Source organism: Dipodomys ordii, unplaced genomic scaffold (genome assembly GCF_000151885.1).
Source record: "Dipodomys ordii isolate 6190 unplaced genomic scaffold, Dord_2.0 Scaffold20, whole genome shotgun sequence".
Taxonomy (NCBI): domain Eukaryota; kingdom Metazoa; phylum Chordata; class Mammalia; order Rodentia; family Heteromyidae; genus Dipodomys; species Dipodomys ordii.
The window spans coordinates 15,957,890-15,978,341 of record NW_012267236.1 but is presented as its reverse complement, the minus strand read 5'-3'; the positions used below and the strand labels follow the sequence as shown (position 1 = coordinate 15,978,341).

Sequence of the window (20,452 nt, the reverse complement as noted above, 5' to 3'; positions counted from 1 at the left end):
GCACATTGGAAAACACGAAGTTTCACTCCCCATGGTGTCCCCGAATTTCTGGAATCAAATTGGAGAGGTGAGCACAGCCTCTCTCATGAAGGTTTGACTTTCCAGAAAGTGACCCAAAACCAAACCAAAACACAGTGCTGAGTTTTCAATAAGATAGCTCATGGAGTTTTCCTTTTTAAGCAGTTCATTTGGAGGCAGAGAGGTGAATGGGTTGACAGCAAAGGAATGACAGACTAGAAGCAGGAAGACTTCAACACATTGGATGGATTTGGGCGGCGGGTGGGACATGAGGGCTGCCCACTCCTGGCAGGAAAAGTCTGCTGGGCTTTGAATGCATTGCACATAATGGACTCTTCCTGACGCCAGCCTAGGATTCCTCACCCACAGATCTAGCCTCTAATTAAAATAGAGGGGCCACAGAGGAGGAAAACACAGTCATCTGTCCTCCCCTGTGTAAGTGGGTGGGCAGGTGAGCAATAAACTCTTCATAATGTAATATTTTTGAGACAATTTCTCACCCACCATTGTCTTTTCTTTAGTGACATACAAATATATGTAAGCCTCAGAAATCAAAGAGCATAAACAGGTTTTTTAAAAAATAGCACAGATTAAACAATATCCATTTGCTCGTTGCAGAGTAACTTCCTGATTTTTTTTAAAGAAAAACACAGAATGAAACCTCCCAATTTAAACTCACTAGGGAAGGCAAATTTAAATGTTATTGTTCCAAAGAAGTGCAATTTTAATCCTCATACAACCAAGCATAATGAAACCTTCAGAGGGTATTTGTACATTCAAATGCGAAGGAAGAGACTAAGTTAACAGATTCATGTTCTAGTTGTTGAATCCTTGGGGAAGCAGGCTGGTCATTTTCCATAGAAGAATGCATGGGACCAAGGATTGCTGTCTGACAACCTCACCGTCTCTCTCATGTGCCTGGGGAACTCACTGGGCACTCCTGTAAAAGCCAGCAGTTCCTAGGGAAGTTGCTGATTTTCCAATTGAATTCTTCTAGGCAGCTGGAAAGACCCTGAGGTACCATAACGAGACATAATTTGAATAGCGAACTTTTCCTCAGGGATTCGTTCATCCTCTTAGTTCCTCTAGGTCCTGTTGCCTGCCCCTTCCTCTTCGCTCATCCATCGCCGATGTAAGAACAGACACACCCAAAGCCATCGGCCCGCTCTCACCTCACCTCCTGAATCCTCCCTCTCCATAGCATGGACGTCTTCTGCGAATTCTAGTCTTTCTGTTTCGTGAACATTAAAGCCATCATTCACCTCAGTCGAGGGAGTTATTTTGCCAAGAATTCAAAGGCAGTTTAGTATTAGTAAAACTATAAATGCTCTATGATATAACTATATCAATATATGAAGAAACTAATTGAGTAGATTATTTCAGTTATTCAATAATAGATTCATAGGGATGAATGTAAAAACAACAGCAATATCTTAAAGAAAAAAAATGTTGAATAACCAAAGCAGAGTATTTGACTTTAAAAGGTTTTGCTGTCTTAAACTTTCATAAGAAACATTATCTTTAGGCAGAAGCATCTATTAAAATTAAGAGAAAATAAGAGATAGTTCTCTTTCTGCAAGTTGCTGTCATGTAATTTTGTTATGGAAGTTCCATAGATGCAACACAAGTACCAACATTAAGGGGTACACTTATCCTTTTTGAGAGAGTATGTACCCCTCAGCATCAGGAGGAAAAACAGATTAAATTATTTAAGTAACTAGTTGCAATCATCTAAAACCTAGATCTCATAGGCCAGGCATACTGATTCATGCCTTTAATTCCAGTTATTTGACAGGGTGGTGGTTCAAAGCCAGCCAGTAAAAAATGTCAGTAAGACTTAATCTTAACCAATAACTAGATAGGGTGGTACACATTTGTAATTCCAGCTATGAGAGAGACATAAATAAGAGGATCACTGTCCAGGACAGCCCAGGCACTGTCTAAAAAGTAACAAATGCAAAAAATTCTTGGGACATGCTCAAGTGGTTAGGTGCTTACCAGCAAGTACAAAGGCCAAGTTCAAACCCAAGTATTACCAGGATAAATAGATTAGCTAAACAGATGCGTGGATAGGTAGACAGGCAGATATAAATGATAGAAATGTATAAATATCATTATGTTTCCTATATTCCACAAATAAATAACTTCAGAAATACAAAACTTGCAATAACAATATAACAAAATAATTAGAAGTAATCTTCGGGGAGGGGTAGCATGAGGCACGCAGGAAGAAAACTTTGCTGGAGGACATAAAGAGAGCTTGAACAAAGGAAGACAGAAGCACAGTGTTACTAGATCTGAAAATCACTTATTAGAAGGCTGTCAAATGCTCCCTGGTTAGTTTTAGGGATACGGGAATGTCAATGTAAATTTATCCCAAGGTGCACTTAGAAGAATAAATTTGATACCAACTGACTTTGAAATAATCGGCATGGTTGTTCTTGATGTTTAAACATCTATTTATGACTCTAGTAATTAAAACAATGTTCTAGTAGTGCATAATAGACAAATGGTGTGAACTTTGGTTAGAAATAATCCTAGCAAAATGCCACACTCCAGTTTACTGACCAAGAATGAACTAAGGGGGCAGGGGGACAAAAACCCTGGAACTTGCTGTAAATTACCCCAGGGACCCAGCAGCTCATGAAGAACACGAACTGTGGCAAGGCCACCACGGGGAAAAGGAAGAGGACAAGTCTCCCACGCTTGTATCTGGGTGAAAAGCGAATATAGATTTCAGCTAATAAATGTTAGTGTCACTGTTTCTAGGGAACAAAGCCTAACTGTAGTGGTCAGATGATGTTCTCCAGGTCCACACTGACTCTGAGGATAAGCTTGGATTTGCTGCTTCACCTCTATACCTTCAATATTGTGTGTACTATGCAGAAAATGGCAACTGAGGTTGACAGAATTAATGCACTCTCCCATATTCCATCAAGATATCCCCACACGAATCCCTGGGATTCATAAACATGTTAGTTTGCTTGACAAAGGGGATTTAGAATGGCAGAGAAAACATGCGTTGCTAAGCTAGTCTTAACCTAGAGAGGTAAACTTGGATTTTTCCAACGAGAAGCTGGATGAGTGTTTACAACAGAAGAGAAGGTTGGAAGGATTCAAGATGAGGACTCCACCTGACACTTCTGGCTTTAAAGATGAAGGGAGAGGCCAGCAGCCAAGGAATAGTAGGCATCCTTTACAGCAAAGGGAAGATAAAGAAATCGATTCTTCTTTGACTTTCTAGTAAGGACTGTGGCTCTGCCATGCCATGATTGGTGCCCACGAGACCTGAGTCACTCTTCTAAGGGACTATAAAGAAGAGATTGGTGTTGAATTAAGCCAGGACATTTGAGGCGATAGAAGTAAGATGCAATAAATAGAATGAATAATTCACGATAATGAATAATGATACTGGATCTCCACACTGAGACTTCTAAAGTCTCTAGTTGACGTATAAACATGGGATTATTCTTTTCTCCCCTCCTAACCCCACATGGCAGCCCTGCCATGCTGAACTACTCTCCCCTTGCCATAGTGGCTTTGACAGCAGTTTGGCAGGATTCCCTGCAGTCACTCTCAGCTATCGGTTATCAGGTGTTTAAGACAGAATCCTACTCATTAATTCAAAAAGAAAAACTCCATCTCCAACTCAGTTCAGCTCTATCCTTCCCCTCCCAGCACAGGCTGACTTGTCTGTGGCTGCAGGCAGGAAGCAGGGCGTGAAGAACGTGTCACTCATCAAACTCTGTGACACATCCCCTTCTACCACAACTAGCTCTTCCACTCCTTCATCTCCTGTGACGGGGAGGAGACGGAGAAAAGAATGGTTTGGGACGTTCCCCATAAAATGAAGCAAGGCTGCAGTGGCTCTCTGACTGGTCTTCCCGCTCATCCTGTCTGGACGCCTATGGGCAGGCTATGTCTCCTGTGCATCCCATTTCTAAAGTAAGGTTTACATGCCTTGGCTTCCCCTTGGGAACTCTGGCCTCATTCCTGTGAGGACTCACATCCTCTCCTCCTCCCGCTCCTTTCATGGCACACATGTATACACACACACCACTAACTCCAGCCACAATCCAGGCCGATTTTTAAACCAGTGGGCACATGCAAAATCCATTGTCCAGTCCTTTAAGCATCTGGGAACCAGAAAGGTTGACTGGGACAAGGATGTCCTGCCTCACTACCCACTTGTCTATGTCCCTGCAATTCTCTTTCCCCCATTCGGAAGGCCCCATAGGGACCACCTAGAGACATCCTTCCTTTGCAAACGTGTAAGAACTACCATTCTTTCACTCTTGAAACCACTCACCCATTCTACCACCACCACACACCATGCTCCTGCTCTCTTGCCTGAGTGGAAGATGATAATCCAGGCACAGTGGATCTTGCACAAAAAGTTCTTTATTGCTTTCCTTGATGCTAAAAAGACTTCTCAGGGCCCATCCAGAGTCTGGGCAGCAACCCTGGATTCAGCCATGCTGGCAAGGGTCAAGCCAAGCTAGAAGTAGGGCTGACATCTGAAGGCCAGGGTTCTTCATCATGTGAATGAACACAGGAATCGTCCCTGTGCCTGACTGAATGAGGCAAGGTTGCTTTGGCTCCTTGCCTGACTGAAAGCAGCGAACCAACTCGCTATGCTGACTAGGGGCATGATAACTGGGTGCAAGGCTGCTTCCTGAGGTAGTACTGTTCCATAAACCCAACCTGCCTATCCTGGACCCAACCCGCCAGCACTCTAGGCAATTAGAATGGGTTGCTTAGCCCCTTTAATTGTAAGTTTCTGGTGTGGTCACAATTCCTGTCATTGGCTAGGAAGAGATACAGGGAGGATTCCTGCATTCGTTTAAATAATGAAGACTCATGAGATTCATCAGCCATCCACACTTGAACTTGAACTGACCATTGTCAGAGCCTGCTGGGTCCTGTGGTTCTACCGCAGAGATTCTGGATGGAATCAGCTTTGAGAAACAGTATAAATGCAATAATGGATTCTGTTGTCCAAGATCCACTCTTTCTGGATTATTCCAGCAGCCCTATCCTCATTTCAACACTCATCTCAACAGCTTTAGGGCCAGAAAAAGGGAAGTTTCAGTATTGCAAAGATTCCAGCTTTCCCTCAGGGAATGGAACACCTTTCACATATTAAAATGTATTATAAGCTTGTGATGATTAAGATACTGTGGTGGTGACAGAGGAAGAGCTTAGCATTAAAGAAATAGAAACTTAGTTCAAACATAGGCCTGAGTGTATGGAATAAAGAGACATTTTAAGTCAGAAAGGACAATGTGACAAAGAACTAGTGAGAGCATCAGAGATGGAGAGGAAATGGGATTCCTGGCAGAGAGAGATGTGGGAAGAACGGAAGAGCACCTTGAAAGAATTTCCCATAGATCAGTAAGGGTTTGGAGCAGCAGAGATCGGGTGGAGGAGCAAAGTGGAGAGGTTTTCAGGCATGGATAACTGCTTATTAAGGAGACAGGGAGCTGGTGTGAAAGAAGACCTAGGGTTAGATTTGCATATCCTCTAGTTCATGCTCAGCGCATCATTGAGGCCAGACAGTCCCGGCTGGCTTCCTGGGCCTGGGCAAGAAACCAGGGGTGAGGGCAGTTGTCCCATGATCAGACAGGTTCGGCTGCTGGATTAATACTCTGCTGGCTCTCTTGAAGCTCTTCATAATTCTGCAGCAAAGCCTCTGTGCTTCACTTTGCATGAGACCCTACAAATCAGGTAGAGGGCCCTGGCCACAGCAGAGGAAGCTTTGGCATGGTGGTTGACCTGGCTGTGGCCACTTGGCTGCCCTCTTGGTCCAGCCCAACTTATTCCCCAGGCTTCTGGAAAGAAATAAAGCAAATGGCAACCTGTGACTCTGTCCAGGTGAGCAAAGACACCCCGCACTGCATTCAAGGTACAAACGAAACCAAGGTAAAGCTTCACTTCCTCTGATTTCCCCTCTGTGATCAACAAGGCCAGAAGTTTCTCAGGGACACACGGGGAAAGGTGGAAGACAGGGGATTGGGTATACTTGTGTTGGGTTTGCTACAAGCATCAACACCCTGTGCTAGGAGAACATGATGACCTCACTTCCATGTCCTACAGCTCCATTCTGCCCTCTGCCCACCTGCAGAACTCTGGAGCCACCTGCACCCCCCCCACACACACACCCGGCAGACACCTCTGCTGGGTCATCCCCTCGTTCCTCCTGCAGGAAGTCCCTTGCTCTGCCCTGGGATTGGGCCCTAGCTGGTGGCCAGGCCTAAGTACCTGAGGAGGAGGAAGCTCAACCTCTAGCTTTCTCTCTCTCCCTCTCCTTCTCCCTTTCTCTTTCTCCCTCCTCCTCCTCCTCCTCCTCCACCTTCTTCTTCTCTCTCTCTCTCACCTTCTCCCTCTCTCCCTCGCTCTCTTGCTCTCTCGCTCTTCTTCTCTCTCTGTCTTTTTCTGTCTCTCTCTGTATGTCTCTCTGTCTCTGTGTCTCTGTCTCTCTCTTTCTCTTCTCTCTGTCTCTGCCTCTGTTTCTATCTCTCTGTCTCTCTCTTTCTCTGTCTCTCTCTGTCTCTTTCTCTGTCTCTCTGTCTCTGTCTCTGTGTCTCTCTCTCTCTCTTTCTCTTGCGTGCTCTCTTTGTCTCCACATCAGGGTATCAGGGTTTGTTTTTGTCAGGAGGGCTCCTCTCCTCATACCTCAGTGTGCCGCAGCTGCTTAGCAATGAGCTGCTAGGCAGAGCAAGGAATTGAACACCTCCTTGGATTTCTGCATTCACAAGGTCCCCAGAAGGGGAAGGGTCATGGAACAGGCTTGGGCTGAAGGGCATGAAGGGCAGCCCCTTCCCGCCTCTCCCTCTTCCCCCCTTCGCCCCCCCCCACCATTTCAACCCCTCAGAAACAGAGATGATACATTCACACCTCTGGTACCATGCCAGGAAGTCTCAGAGGCCTTCTGAGAATGATGCTCCAGAAAACAGAACCCCCGTGGAAAGTCGTGGGTGTTCGGAGGGCCCTGGGAGGCTGATAATGAGTGGCAGGGGAAAAGCGTACACATGTGTAAATATCTCCAGGCGCCAGTGTCTCTTGCTTACTCAGGAGGCTGAGATCTGCAGATCATGCCTCAGCGACCTTCCAGTCCATCCTGGGTCTCAGTGCTTCTGTTAGGAGCTTAAGATCAACAGCCAACCTTCCCCCTCTCCCCGAAGAGTCCTCATTTTCTGGGTTCAAGTCTCAGATAAAGTTGTTCCAGCTGTCTGTGATGCAGCTTCCTTATCTAGGAGATCTGTTGTGAGACTTAAACCAGGTAAAAAAGCCGGAGAATAATGTCTACCACCTAGGCGTGAAACAATATATGTGGCCAGTTATATTTCTCTGGGCTAAAGGTACCTGTTGGAGAGGACTCAGTGTGCCACATACTCCACTACAAACACTTACTGTGCTGAGGGGTGAGGCAGGGCAGGAAGCTGCTTTGTTCGTTCTTTTGAGCACCCTGTATGCGCTAGGCATCCTACAGACAACTTGTACATTCCCTCTCCCAGCCATCCTTCACACATAGGGAAACTGAGGCTGGCCCTGTTCAAGGCCTCTCTTCAAAAATGGAGCCAGGATTTGACATGATCACTGAGACTGAGACGACTTCCTTTCAGACAACCAGCATCCCCTATTGCTCCTCAGAGAAGTGGAACTACTCGTTTCTCGTGGAGAGTTAGGGGTGCTGGAAACCTTTCAGAAGGAGTGTATAATTGCATTGTAATTGCTGAAGCGCCCCCTGATGTACTGTATGTAAGCTCAGGAAATAGTAGCCAGAGTTTGAGGAACATGGAAGATGGTGATACCAAGGCTTTGGGCAGCTGGATTTGGAGTTGGAATAGAATCATGGCTTCCACCCAGCCCCACAGCCAGGAGAAGGCTGCGTCTGCCAGGCTTCTTACTGACCTAGGAGACTTCTGGGCTCAAGGGCAGAAAAGAGACACTGATTCTGGTGCCTAGAGGAAGGGACCATGGTAGCAGGAACCTCCAGCTGTACCCAGGGGCTCAATTTCTGTACTTACAGACACACACACACACACACACACACACACACACACACACACACACACACACACCTGCTCTTTCAAGAGGTGATATTTGCCCTGTGAGGTACATATGCTCCAAGTGTTGGTATTTGGGGCCTGTATATCTACCACATAAACAGTGCTAGCTTTGTCCAGTGTGGTAGCCATAAGGCCCTGTGCCTAGGAGTTGAGATGTTCTGTATGATCAAGACATGCATTTCAACCTTAGTCCAAAACTACGAAGGGTCTCATGAATGACTTTAATATTGATTCCACGTTGGAAAGCTAGAAAGAAGGAGGACATCTTTTGAAGACAGTAGGTTAAAGCAAAGAACTGAAATTATTTCCACTCATCCTTTTCACATATTTAATAGGTGCTTAAAGCCATTCTTTGGCTGCAGGTTTTTGTCCTCCACAGCTTGGCCTGCTCTAAAAGTATGTGAAGCAAAGTCAGAGCTAATGGCGTCTCTCACTTCTGCACATCTCAAGGGAGAGTTGGATGTAATAAATGAAGTGTGAAAAAGTGAAACATTCTTCTAGAGTAAGAAGCCTCACCAATGAATTTCTAGAATTCAGAATCTCTAAGTTACATATGTGGCTTCAACTGAATGGCTCAGCACATCTCCCACTGGACATATGCACTGCGAACATGCTAGCTGTCACAAAATATCTGTGTGTGTGTGTGTGTGTGTGTGTGTGTTCGTGTGTGCGTGTACACGCAGGCGCACGTGTACATACACACATACATGCAACCAATGCTAAGGTTTGAGCTCTGGGCCTGAGTGCTGTCGCTGAGCTTTTTCAACCAAGACTAAAAGGCTGACACGCTACCACCTGAGCTACACCTCCCCTTCCAGCTTTTTGCTGGAGATGAGTGTCTCCAATTTGTCTGACCAAGCTGACTTCTAAGCAGCTCCTCGGATCTCATTCTCCAGAGTAGTTAGGATTCCATGCAGGAACCGCCCATACCAGGTACACTGGGAGCCAGACCTTAAACCATTTTTGTTCCCCCTTATTACAGGCAGAGAAACTGAGGCTAGGGAAGAAAAATGACTTTGTGGTTTCCAGTTTTTCCTGTAGCCTCACCTACCTTTACCACCTGTCTCCACCCATTCCTCCCCCACCCTAGGGCTGGAGTCTCTCAAGCTCCAACACCTGCAGCCAGGCCCTCCCAGACTCTCCCGGATCACTTCAGATCCTTTCAGACCCAGTCCCTCCCCTCCCCTGAGGGAAGGCTTAGAGAACTCTCCCAGAACCAGCATCTTTATTCATTAGCTGGAGGGGAGCCCTGGGAGCCTTGGAGGCCTCTCTCTGCTGCTTTCCCTGCTGGGATAAATATGGAAAGGTGAAAGGAGAGGCGAGTTTCCCAGTGAGAGGTCTGAACTGCCACCACAGCTAATGCATAAACAAGAAGGGGTGGAGGTGGAGGGTGGCGGGGAGGCTCCCTACCCCACCCCCACCTAGGCTGGGCTTTGGTTCTGCTGCATCGCCACCCTCCACCCCTCCCAGAACCCAGCAGGGACCCAACCCCACCAGCTCATCTCCAGGGTTCTCCTGCCTGCCTGGGTTCTCCAGCTTCATACACAAATGTCCCAGGCTGTGCCATGTCCCATCGCTGCCAGGAGTGTGGTAGAAGGAGCACTTCCTGCTCCTTGCTTCCAGAATGTAGCAGACCTCTAGAATTAGACCCTTCCAAATCTGCATTTCCCAAGATCCCCGCCCCGCCCTCCCTCCAGGAGATTTCACCTGCACAGCTCTGCCTCACCCCAAGAAAGCAGGCCATGTGCTGTGTTCACGTCATACCCGCTGTACCTGCTGTACCCACTGTGGCCCTGTCTGGCACATTGGCCTTGGGATCCATCTTCTGATAACAGGCAGAATGACCTCTGTTGTGTCCTTCGATCTGAGATCAGTGTGACATTTCCCAGATGTAATCACACACACACACACACACACACACACACACACACACACACAGCTCTGGTTTTGCTGAGCAGTTAAGTCAAGAACCTTTGGCTCTGCTTACAGCCTGTTGGCGACGCCTGGGCCTCTGGCTCGGTCTGCACTCACTGCCTCTCAGGATGGAAGCTGATGGCTCACTGCCAAGGATCTGAGATCATGACTCTTCAATGTCTCTGTTCTTTGGTTAGTTAGATGAGAGGTGTGGAATGGCTAGGCCCAGGGCCGAACTGACTGAGTTCAGATTCTGCCACTAACACAGTAATGACCAAGGGCGAGTTACATAATAGCGTTGGATCTATTTATGCTCATGTAATAGAGACATCGGGAGCACCTACCTTCCAGGGGTGACAGAGGACTGTAGGTTAGGCCCTGGAAATGTGTTTAGACAGAACCCAGTAGTTAGTATTATAAAGTTTAGTTGTATGAGAGCCTTTCATCAAATGTTATGTTGAAAAGTATTCAGCTTTAGAATCACAAAGCTGAAGAGAAGCCCTGGGACTCTGAGAGAGCCAAGTTCATCTTCTATTCCAAAGGAAATGAGCTCAGATTGCCAAAGCCCTCTCCCCCATGGCCCCTCCCTGGTCAATTGCAGCCCTGTGGGAAGCAGGACTCTTCTTCTTGTCCACTTAAGTCTGTTCCTCATCAATACTCCCTGAACAACATTAGAAAGTTCTGGATTGAATACTGGAGTCCAGCCTGCCCACCTGTGGTCACTTGCCCTTCCTTTCTGAGTGTAGGAGGTCCCTCACTGGAATACCTTGGCAAACTCTCCAGACACTACCTTGTGCCTGTGATCTAATCTCTTCATTGGTCCTTCTTAACCCCCCGGGGTCAAGAAATTAGATCACATTTTTTTTTCCAGCACTAGTCCTCGAGGAGAAGGAAAATCAAAGAGATGGGCTTGGAAGGAGTGTGTATGTCCTAAAGGTGGCTCAGCTGTCTCAGGCCTCTCTCAGACCCTTTATATTAAGGATAATGAGGGCCCCCAGGACCTGGTGTGGCCACCTGGGGTCAATTTATGCACCTGCCTTAGTGCTTATGCGGTCTGCTGGCCTCACCCAAAGAAGGGCCCCACAGATCCTAGGTTATCAGGAAGTGGTTTTGATCCTGGGATTGAGTCTTTGGAGCTAGGAAGATCTGGAGACAGGGAGCTGGGAGTTTCCTCTGGGATCTGAGTTGGTACTTAGTGTACACTTCTGCTTAAGAGTATTAGAGCTGCAGCACTGGATATGTCACCCAGACTGTTCAGCAGGGAGAAAGGAAGCCTTGGAATGAGTCCTTCTCATGCTGCAGTATTCCTCAACTGAATGAACTGTGGAGCAGATCTGGACCCTGGCTGACCAGAGTCTGTAAGGGTTTCAATGGCCTCCAAGGTGTGCAGAGGTTAGGATGTTTAGACTCGTGGGTGTGCATGGCTGTGTTAGGATGCATATAGACTTGTGGGTGTGCATAAGCATGCTAGAATGTATAGATGCATGGATGTGCACAGGCATGTTAGGATGCATAGACTCATGAGTGTGCACAGGAGTGTTAGGATGCATAGACTCATGGGTGTGCACAGGAGTGTTAGGATGCATAGACTCATGGGTGTGCACAGGTGTGTTAGGATGCATAGACTCATGGGTGTGCACAGGAGTGTTAGGATGCATAGACTCATGGGTGTGCACAGGCGTGTTAGGATGCATAGACTCATGGGTGTGCACAGGAGTGTTAGGATGGATAGACTCATGGGTATGCACAGGCGTGTTAGGATGCATAAACTCATGGGTGTGCACAGGCCTGTTAGGATGCATAGACTCATGGGTGTGCACAGGAGTATTAGGATGCATAGATTCATAAGTGTGCATAAGCATGTTAGGATGCATAGACTCATGGGTGTGCACAGGAGTGTTAGGATGCATAGACTCATGGGTGTGCACAGGAGTGTTAGGATGCATAGATTCATCCTACTCAGGGAAGGCCAATGCCCGGACACGGGCAGGCTGTGCATGACCTTGACCTGTCTTGTGCTTTTAACAGCGTGTCCAGATTAACTTGGTGTGCATCTCTGCATCTTCCACTCCAGCCACCTGAAGCTCCTCAATGCCAGTTTACGCTTTTTCACATTCCTGTCAGCATCTACCTAGAACCTGGCACATCATAGGTGCACATCAGATGATGATTACTCATTTATCATGCCCTGTATCCTCTCCATAAAAGAATAAAACATCATCTCTTCCATGTGCACTTTAAATGTTCCTCGTTTTTCATATTTTTGCACACTGGAGTACAGCCTTGCTCACATAAAGTCATAACAGACCTATCATGTTTCATTGATTGAGTACCTACTATGAGCCAAGCACTGTGCAGAGGTCATTGTTTCCACCATCATCATCCTCCACAGGAAGCCTCTCATTGCTCCATTCTTCCCTAGTTCAAGACCTAGTACCAGTCTGTGACATTCTAACTCGTTCTAATATCCTCTGCCCCGGAGGGCCCAACCCAGCAGCTCATCCTCCCCCCGACCCCCGCGCCTCACCATTGTGTGTTCATTCATAAGGAGGGACTAAAGCTTTGAAAACACTGAAGAGCCTATTGCCCAGGGTCCTACCACTAGTAAACTGCAGAAGTAATATTGACTCCCAGACCCATCTGTCTCCAAAGCTCTTTGCATCCACCATGACATTTCATCCTCACCTCTGCACGTGCCGGAATTTCTTTGTGTGCTGGTCCATAATCTGACCTCATCCCATGCCTCTGGTTATAGAGATAGGGCTTTTGTGGGGCTGGATTATTTCATGGCCTTGATATGTGGTTTGTTTCTCGCAAACGTGTTTGACTTCTACAGGCTTTGGTAATGAGCTGTTGTAACAGCTCTGCTTCTCCAGCCAGTCCCGGTTCTAACTGAGATGCAGTTAGAACTGCATCTGGGTCTCCCCACTGTCCCCATGAGTCTATGGAGTGAATGGGATGCCAGATGAAATGAAAGTCAATCACAAATAGACCATTTTATTCTAGAGGGGTCACAGAGGTAAATAGACTTCTTTTTCTTCAGACTCCACTGTTCCACCCCTTGAGCGGAGCCAGGGAAACGAACATGACGTGAGGGCCCTCACCGGCTCTCCCCGTAGTACCCAGCTTCTACCAGCATCTTCCATGTTCCTCAGCCCTTACCTAGTTTCACAAATCAGTTCACTTTAAAAGGGAGGAAACAATCAGATCTAGCAGGTTGGATCTAAGTGAGAAATTGGTGACTATTTCCAGAATATGCTTTCCTTTTGCAGGAATCCCCTGTGACCATCAATACCCCAGGGACCCGATTTATAGTGCAAATTGTGTACTGGACAGAAGTAAAGAAACTTCATTTAATTTTAAAATCTACATCCTCAGGGAATGTCCTTCAGGGTCTGTGACACTTCCAACTGAGACAGAGACCAAGATAGTACAAAATGGAGACAGATTTAGGTATAGCTATGGAGACATGATATACACATAGACTTAATAAGTATGGAAGAAGGAAAGGAAAGGAAGGAAGGAGGGAAGAAGGGAAGGAGGGAAGAAGGGAAGGATGGAGGGAGGGAGGGAAGGAAGGAAAAAAGGAAGGAAGGAAGGAAGGAAGCAAGGAAGGAAAGAAGGAAGGAAGGAAGGAAAGGAGTTATTCACTTTCAAAGAAAGTCACCTCCCAAATTTAATCCTGTAATCAGAACATTAAATACAGAAGAGAGGTTCTCTAGTCGATGAGAAATCAAAAAACATGAAAATGTCATGTTATTTGCTTTGCTCTCCTTTTTACTTTCTTCCTCTCTCTCTTATCTCCTCTCTTCCCCTCCCAGTCCTCTACCTTCCTCCTCTCCTCCACTTTCCTCCCCTCTTCCCCTCCCTTCTTCCTCTCTCTCTTTCCTCCCACCTCTCCCTGCCTCTCTCTCTCTGATTTCACTTTTAGAAATCACAAAAATAAACAAACACAATATTATAGCTAAAAGGAAATTGTTAAGCTGTTCTGATTTATCCCTTAGGAAGTCCTAAGAAATACGATGGCTTTGGCCCAGTCACACCCAGACCCCTTGCCATCCGATCCAGCTCCTTTTCCCCGTCCAGTGAGCATGTATTGAGCAACACAGTAGACCAGAAACAATTCTCAGAGGAACAAGGATACGGCAGAGAATAATATGATACTTCTAACATTCAGCTGATTTGGGCTCATCCCATGGTGAGAACTGTGAAGTAGAAGAGGCCTGGACACGTGAGCAGTGTGGATTTCTAGTGCCTCTGTCTTGTTTTGCAGTTAAGGAAAGACAGAAAATGAGCCTCTGTGGACAAAGCTCATGATCATGAAGTGGCTGACAGATCTGGGCAGAGAACCCCAGTCTAGGTTAGAAACGAACATTGCACACCACTTCCCTAAGATCCAAAAGTCCTTCCTCTAAAAATGGTCCAAGACTGTTTCTCTCATAGGTAGATGTCACTGTCCAAGAACCACCAGCTATTAGCGCTGCCTTTGCTTAAAGATTTCAATGCTGGGCAGCAGCGATCATAGGGAATGCGTGTTGCTCCCTAACCTCCTCCCTGTGCCGCCTCAGTCTGCGCTGCGGTCAGGGCTGCATCTTCCTCTGGTTTATTGCACCTACCTGAGGGCAAGGACTAGATCTGCTCCTCCTGCCCATGGAGCTGGGCATAGAGCCTGGCACCATGGGCTTCTGCGAGCGAGGATCTATTGAATGAATGCTTTGGCAGGAAACCTGTTTTTGGACTCACCACTGCTAATTAAGGGAAACTGTCTCTCTCTTAACCATGCACGTGAGCGAGTATCAGGGCTGCTCCGGGCTGAGTCATCCTTCCCTGAATCATCAGCTAAAGTAGTAACGAGAATGAGCCCTAAGGCCAGATCATGAGCCTTCTTTAGCACAGCTGACTGAAGACGCCTTCAGTGTACATTTAGGCTCTGTTGTTGGCCAATGGGACCCAAAATAGCCTTGTAGTGCTGAGCCGAGTGTTTATTCAACTGATATTTACTGAGCACCTACTGTGTAGTTGGCCCTATACCGGGCAATGGGAAAACCAGGCCATTTCCTGCCGTCCATTTAGCTTGGAGCCAAGGAGGGAGAAAGGCATATGACAGCAATCCTATGAACACTTCTTACAAACCATGAGAACGGTCAGAAGGGAGGGGACCTGTGAGGTGAGTGTATGGGTGATTCTGACCTGGTCTTAGAAACAATGAAGACTGAGCCAAGGTCTGAAGAGTGAAGAGGGAGGGGTGAAATGGGCTGGGGGCAGAGAAGGAGCTTTTCAGATGAAGGCACACAGCATCACTATAGCCAGAGCAAGCAGAGTGGACCCTGGGAAGTGACAGGAGCAGGAAGCAGAGCTGCCCAGAGGTGGGAATTGGCCCACAGGGACTCAGCCACCTGCAGGTAAGCCTTGCTCCCTCGGGAGTTGTAGGGACAGTGGGTCAAATGTAGAGCGAGTTAGGAGACAATGATCGTGTCGCGTCAGCCAGTGACGCAGCCAGTGAAGGCAGTGGGTCCTATCCTCGGCCTCGTGGACCTTACCAGCTGGAAGCCCGAACCAAATGCTAAGTTAACCTCAAGGACAGTTGTGTCAACTAGCAGCCTGGAAAGGTGCACTGAGACCTTGTCACTGGCCACCTGCTCACCTGGGCTGCAGGGGAGTGTGGTGGAGGGAGGGGGACTGGAGATCCTATTATCAGCCACCTGCTTCCCCAGCTGCCCCAGACTGCAGAGCCTCGTCACCGCTAACATAAGGCCTCAGCTCCCAGAGTACTAGGACTGAGTACATCAGATGGGTTCTAACCTCTGAGTGCTTCCACAGGAAGTAAGCAAGCCAGCCCAACAGGACAGAAGCAAAACCCAGAGTAATAGAATGATAAAATGTGAGAGCTCCAGATCCCTTCAGAGATTATTCCCTGAGGAGACTGCAGCAAGGCCAAGGAGATGGACACCCTGGAAGACAGGGTGTTGCTCCAGGAAGCGAGGATTTCCATTGGCTTATAGCAAAGGGGAAAAGGCTGGATGCTGGTGGCTCACTCCTGTAATCCTACCAAGTCAGAAGGCTGAGATCTGAGGATCGCAGTTCAAAGCCAGCCTGGGCAGAAAAGTCAGTGAGAGTCTTACTTCCAGTTAACCCCCAGAAAACCAGAAGTGGTACTGTGGTAGAACACTAGCCTTGAACAATAAAGTTCAGAGACAGCACCCAGGCCCTGAGTTCAAGCCCCATGACTGACAATAACACAACAACTAACAGGGAAAAGCCAGGACTTTAAAACAAAGCACACTGGCTTGGGACTCACTCCAGCTGCTTAGCGCTGTAGCTTTATTCTAGTAACTTAATCAAACAATGATGCACCTCTAGGTCCTAAACTCAAAGACCTAGCAAGCTGAGACAGCCCAGGGAAGGGACCTGTTTATCTTGTGTAGTGATAGCTACATGGCTTTGTACCAGGGCCTGGGAAGTCTGGGCCAAGTCCAGGCCATCCACAGGGCCTGGAAACCCTGCTGATGTCAACAGGGCAAAGGAGATGACGTCACTGCTAGAGCCTCCAAGCCTCAAAAGTGTGGTAAAGAAAAGCTCATCATGGGGGACAGGCAGAATCTTGAGACCTTGAGAACAAGAGAAGGGAATCCACGGAGGGATAAGACACAGGCCTTCTCCACACCGGAGCAGCAGAACAGCCCAGGGATTTTCCATCCTGTCTTCCCAGGAGCTCTATTCAGGCTAACAACAGAAATCCATTCTGAGACCTAGGGCTTGCCCTGCCTAGGCCAGAAACAGGCATGTGGCAGAGCCCTGGACAGAGAAGGTGCTCTGCTGTGCTTTGCTGGCACCCAAGCCCCTCGAGGCCCAGCACCTCAGCTGTCACAGTGGAGAGCTGTGGAGAGTCCTACCAAGACCTGGCTTACTTGTTGGACTGAGGGATTTCCAAAAGAAACCATGGTCTTGAAAGGGATAGAGATTCGCATGCTGCAAATTGCCATGCTTTCCTGAAGGTTCCAGGAAGGGCTGGGCAGGCAGGGCGCTGGCAAGAACAGCATCTGGAATGGAAGGCTTTGTATTCTTGGACTATTCAACCGCCCATCAGCCTGTGTTGGATGACCTGGAGAAGGAGGCTCTAAAGACAGTGCTTGTATTTAGTACAGAGTGGCCGGTACTCACTACCTCTGAGGGGAAATGGACAGGGACAGCCTCATCTGAAGGAGATGGTTAATCCTGCCAAGACTCCCACAGTCCTCCTGGGGAGAAACACAACGGCCAACATTTCCTGCTAGCATTTCTTCTCCTGTGTGTTGTTCTGTTCAGGGTAGTGGGGTGCAGTATAGCCGGAGGCAGTGAAGATTTATAGGATCTTGAGGATTTCTGACTCTGGAGCTCTAGGCTATGGTGAAAAGCAATGACGTAGCAATGACTGAAGGCGGGGAGGACTGAATTTTAAAAATCCACTCATCTTGTTTCATCTGTGGATCTCAACACTTGAAATTTATCATAGGAAGACTTTACACTTATTTGTGTAGTATTAAGTGTAATGTCAAGGTCGCAGGACCCCCCACAAGAAGACCACCGCGAGTCAGACTCTACAGCTGTTTTATTTAAACGGGCTGCAGCTCGGGCCTCGTCCTACACTCCAACACAGCGGAGCCCAGGAGGAGAGCCCCGAGCTCAGGATTTGTAGGTCTTATATAGGCACACAATCAACCAGGTGTTTTGATTATCACCATGTGTTGCTTTGCTAGACAGAAACAAGCAACACGTGGTGGTCACTGCGTCAAACTTTAATCTTTCATAAGAACTACCCTCACCTCTCAGCAGTTTGATATCTATTTCCTATGATACCCATAATGCTCTTTTTTTGATTTTCAGAACCAACACCTAACACTGTGTTGACACATAATAGCTACTCAGTTAGTTTATTGAGTTAGAGTCATTAAAAAGGATCTCAGCGGCATTTAAGGAATGTCACTGCAGTACCCAGAGGCTACCAGAAGGTGGCCATGTATACAGTGGAGAAAACATACAGCCTTAGAAATGTTAGACGGTAAGAATTACAAATTGCTTCAGCAAATGTGGATTTAAATTCATCTCAGCTAACACCTGATTAAGAGAAATCTCAAGGGGTGGCAGGATTGGTTGTACAGATCTGCATCAAATCCAACCTCTACCTCAGACAGTTTGGAAATTGGAATTAAACACGTTGATCTTCCCAGCTTCCATTTCTCATTGACAAGAAGAAATTTGTAATGTCAGGGCTTATTATCAGGATTAAAGGAGATCCTCTGATATTTTATCTAGATGCCATTTTTCAACATCACCATTATTTCTAGCTACATTATAAATAGTATAATCTGTAATTCAGCAATCCTTTTACCCCCCCAAAAAATACTTTCATGCCAACATCTAATAAGAAGGTGAAGCAGATATTAAAAAACAAAACAAAACAAATTTTGAGCAATACTGTGTGGAAACTTCTGGTGCTTTTCAGATCCTGTTGAGAGGATGGAGTGCACATTGAAGAGCCCGACTTCCTCTTGGAGATGGGGGCAGCGTGGGCGCGTTTTCCCATGATGACCCACTCAGGATTCCACCATTAGAAAAGCTGAAAGCACTCAGAGCCTGCCAGGAATAGAAGTGACCCCCGCAGACTCCCTGAGGCCTCCCAAGTTTTCACTTAGTCTTTCCTAAACAACCATGGGGCTGGTGCAAATCAGGGAGAAGACCTTCTGCGAGGCACCTGTAACTTTTATAGCTCAAATTTCGTGATCGATTTCCCTCTCAGGGTTTTCAGGTCCAAGTTAATTTTTAATATACTGACCTAAGGTGCCCAGCTATTTTTAGCTAAAGCTGTCAAATATCGCTTAACTGAAGAGGATGCTGGGAGGGGTAGGAAAGTGGAGGTGGTGCATTGCCAGAAACCTGCAGGAATGAAGAAAAATGCCCAGTGGTCTCCTAGCAGCGCTGCTGGAAACACTGGTGGGCAAATTGCCCTCCAGGAACGTAAGCGTGTGCCCAGGTTTGCCTCTGCTCTGCTCTGCTCTGAGGCCCGCTCTCCCCAGACCATTTTATCACAAGACAGCTGAACACCTCGGCAAATAGCACTTGCTGCGTAGAAAGAAACAAAGTCCAGCCACCTATGTACAAGGCATAGGAAGATCTCGATTGCTTCCTGATTTCCAAGTTCCCAAACACCGAATTCTGAACACAGCACCTGGCTTCCAGTCCTCAGGTGCCAGGCCCATGGATAATATTGGGGGGATGAGTGGGAATGGTGCTGAGCAAGTCAAAGAGGAAGAACGTCTCTTTGTCTAAATGCCCTCCCCCCTCTACCCTCTGCTCATTTTCTGAGCTTTAGGAATGCTTCGCCCACCCCCAATTCCCCAATTCCCCACACTCCTGCACCAGCTCCTGTTAGATAATAGGGCTACGGTAAATGTCAAGTTGGGTTCCCCTTCTACCTGTGGGTCGTGTGAGGCCCAGAGCACACAGCTCTCTGACAGGGCCTGGTGTGGAAGGAAAGTCTGAGGCGAAATAAAAATGGAGGGGGGGGGTAGCAAGAATGGAATGTGTTCAGGAAGGCAGGAAACAAAGGGCAAAGATGTCCTTCTCAGCCACATGGATACAAGTTGTGTGAGGAATAAAAAGATTGTTCTTTTAGGGTTTGTGCCCTGTGATAATGAGATAAATGATTGCTATTTTTTCTTTTTTCTTTTTTTTTTTCCAGTCCTAGGGCTTAAACTCTAGGCCTGAATACTGTCACCAAGCAGCTTTTGCTCAAGGCTAGCACTCTACCACTTGAGCCACAGCCCCACTTCTGGCTTTTTCTGTGATTAATTGGAGCTAACAGTATCACAGACTTTCTTGCCTGGGCTGGCTTCGAACCCCAGTGCTCAGCTCTCAGCCTCCAGAGTAGCTAGGATCACAGGTGTGAGCCACCAGCACCCAGCTCAATTGCTAATGTTCGAAATCACTAAACACTGGGTGATTTGCTGCATAGGAACAGGAACCAGAACAGACTTGTATCTGTTACTTAAACCAGAGCCAGCCTCACCTGTCTCTGGAACTCCTGTCTCGTTTCTCTTGAATCCTTATGTGGAAAGGCACATTTTGTTTCTAGGCTGAGTATAGGGCATACAACACACAATTTGCTTGTGGCTTTGGGATGTGTCTGTTGGTCGTTGTCATTTGCAGCAAGCGTCAAGGGGGGCTGGGAATGGGAAGGACCGCCTCTCTGAGGCCTTATCTCCCTGTGCGTTGCCTGTGCCCAGCGCCCTCGGTCACTGCTGGCACTCAGAAGAAACCTTTTTATGTCTCTCAAAAAGAAAACCTGTTTTAACAGGGTCTATTTTAAATAACAGTTCTTGACAAGAAAAGGAAAAGAAAAGGCCCTGTATAAAGAAATCAGAGAATGGGGGCAGGAGACACACACACACACACACACACACACACACACA

The 20,452-nt window shown here is 47.2% G+C and overlaps 1 protein-coding gene across 2 annotated transcripts in view; it reads left to right on the top strand.

The window, feature by feature from the left end:
• The window catches only part of Vsnl1 (visinin-like 1), a 93,164-nt gene that overhangs the window by 66,013 nt on the left and 6,699 nt on the right, over positions 1-20,452 (top strand). The gene's annotated exons all lie outside the window — the stretch shown is intronic.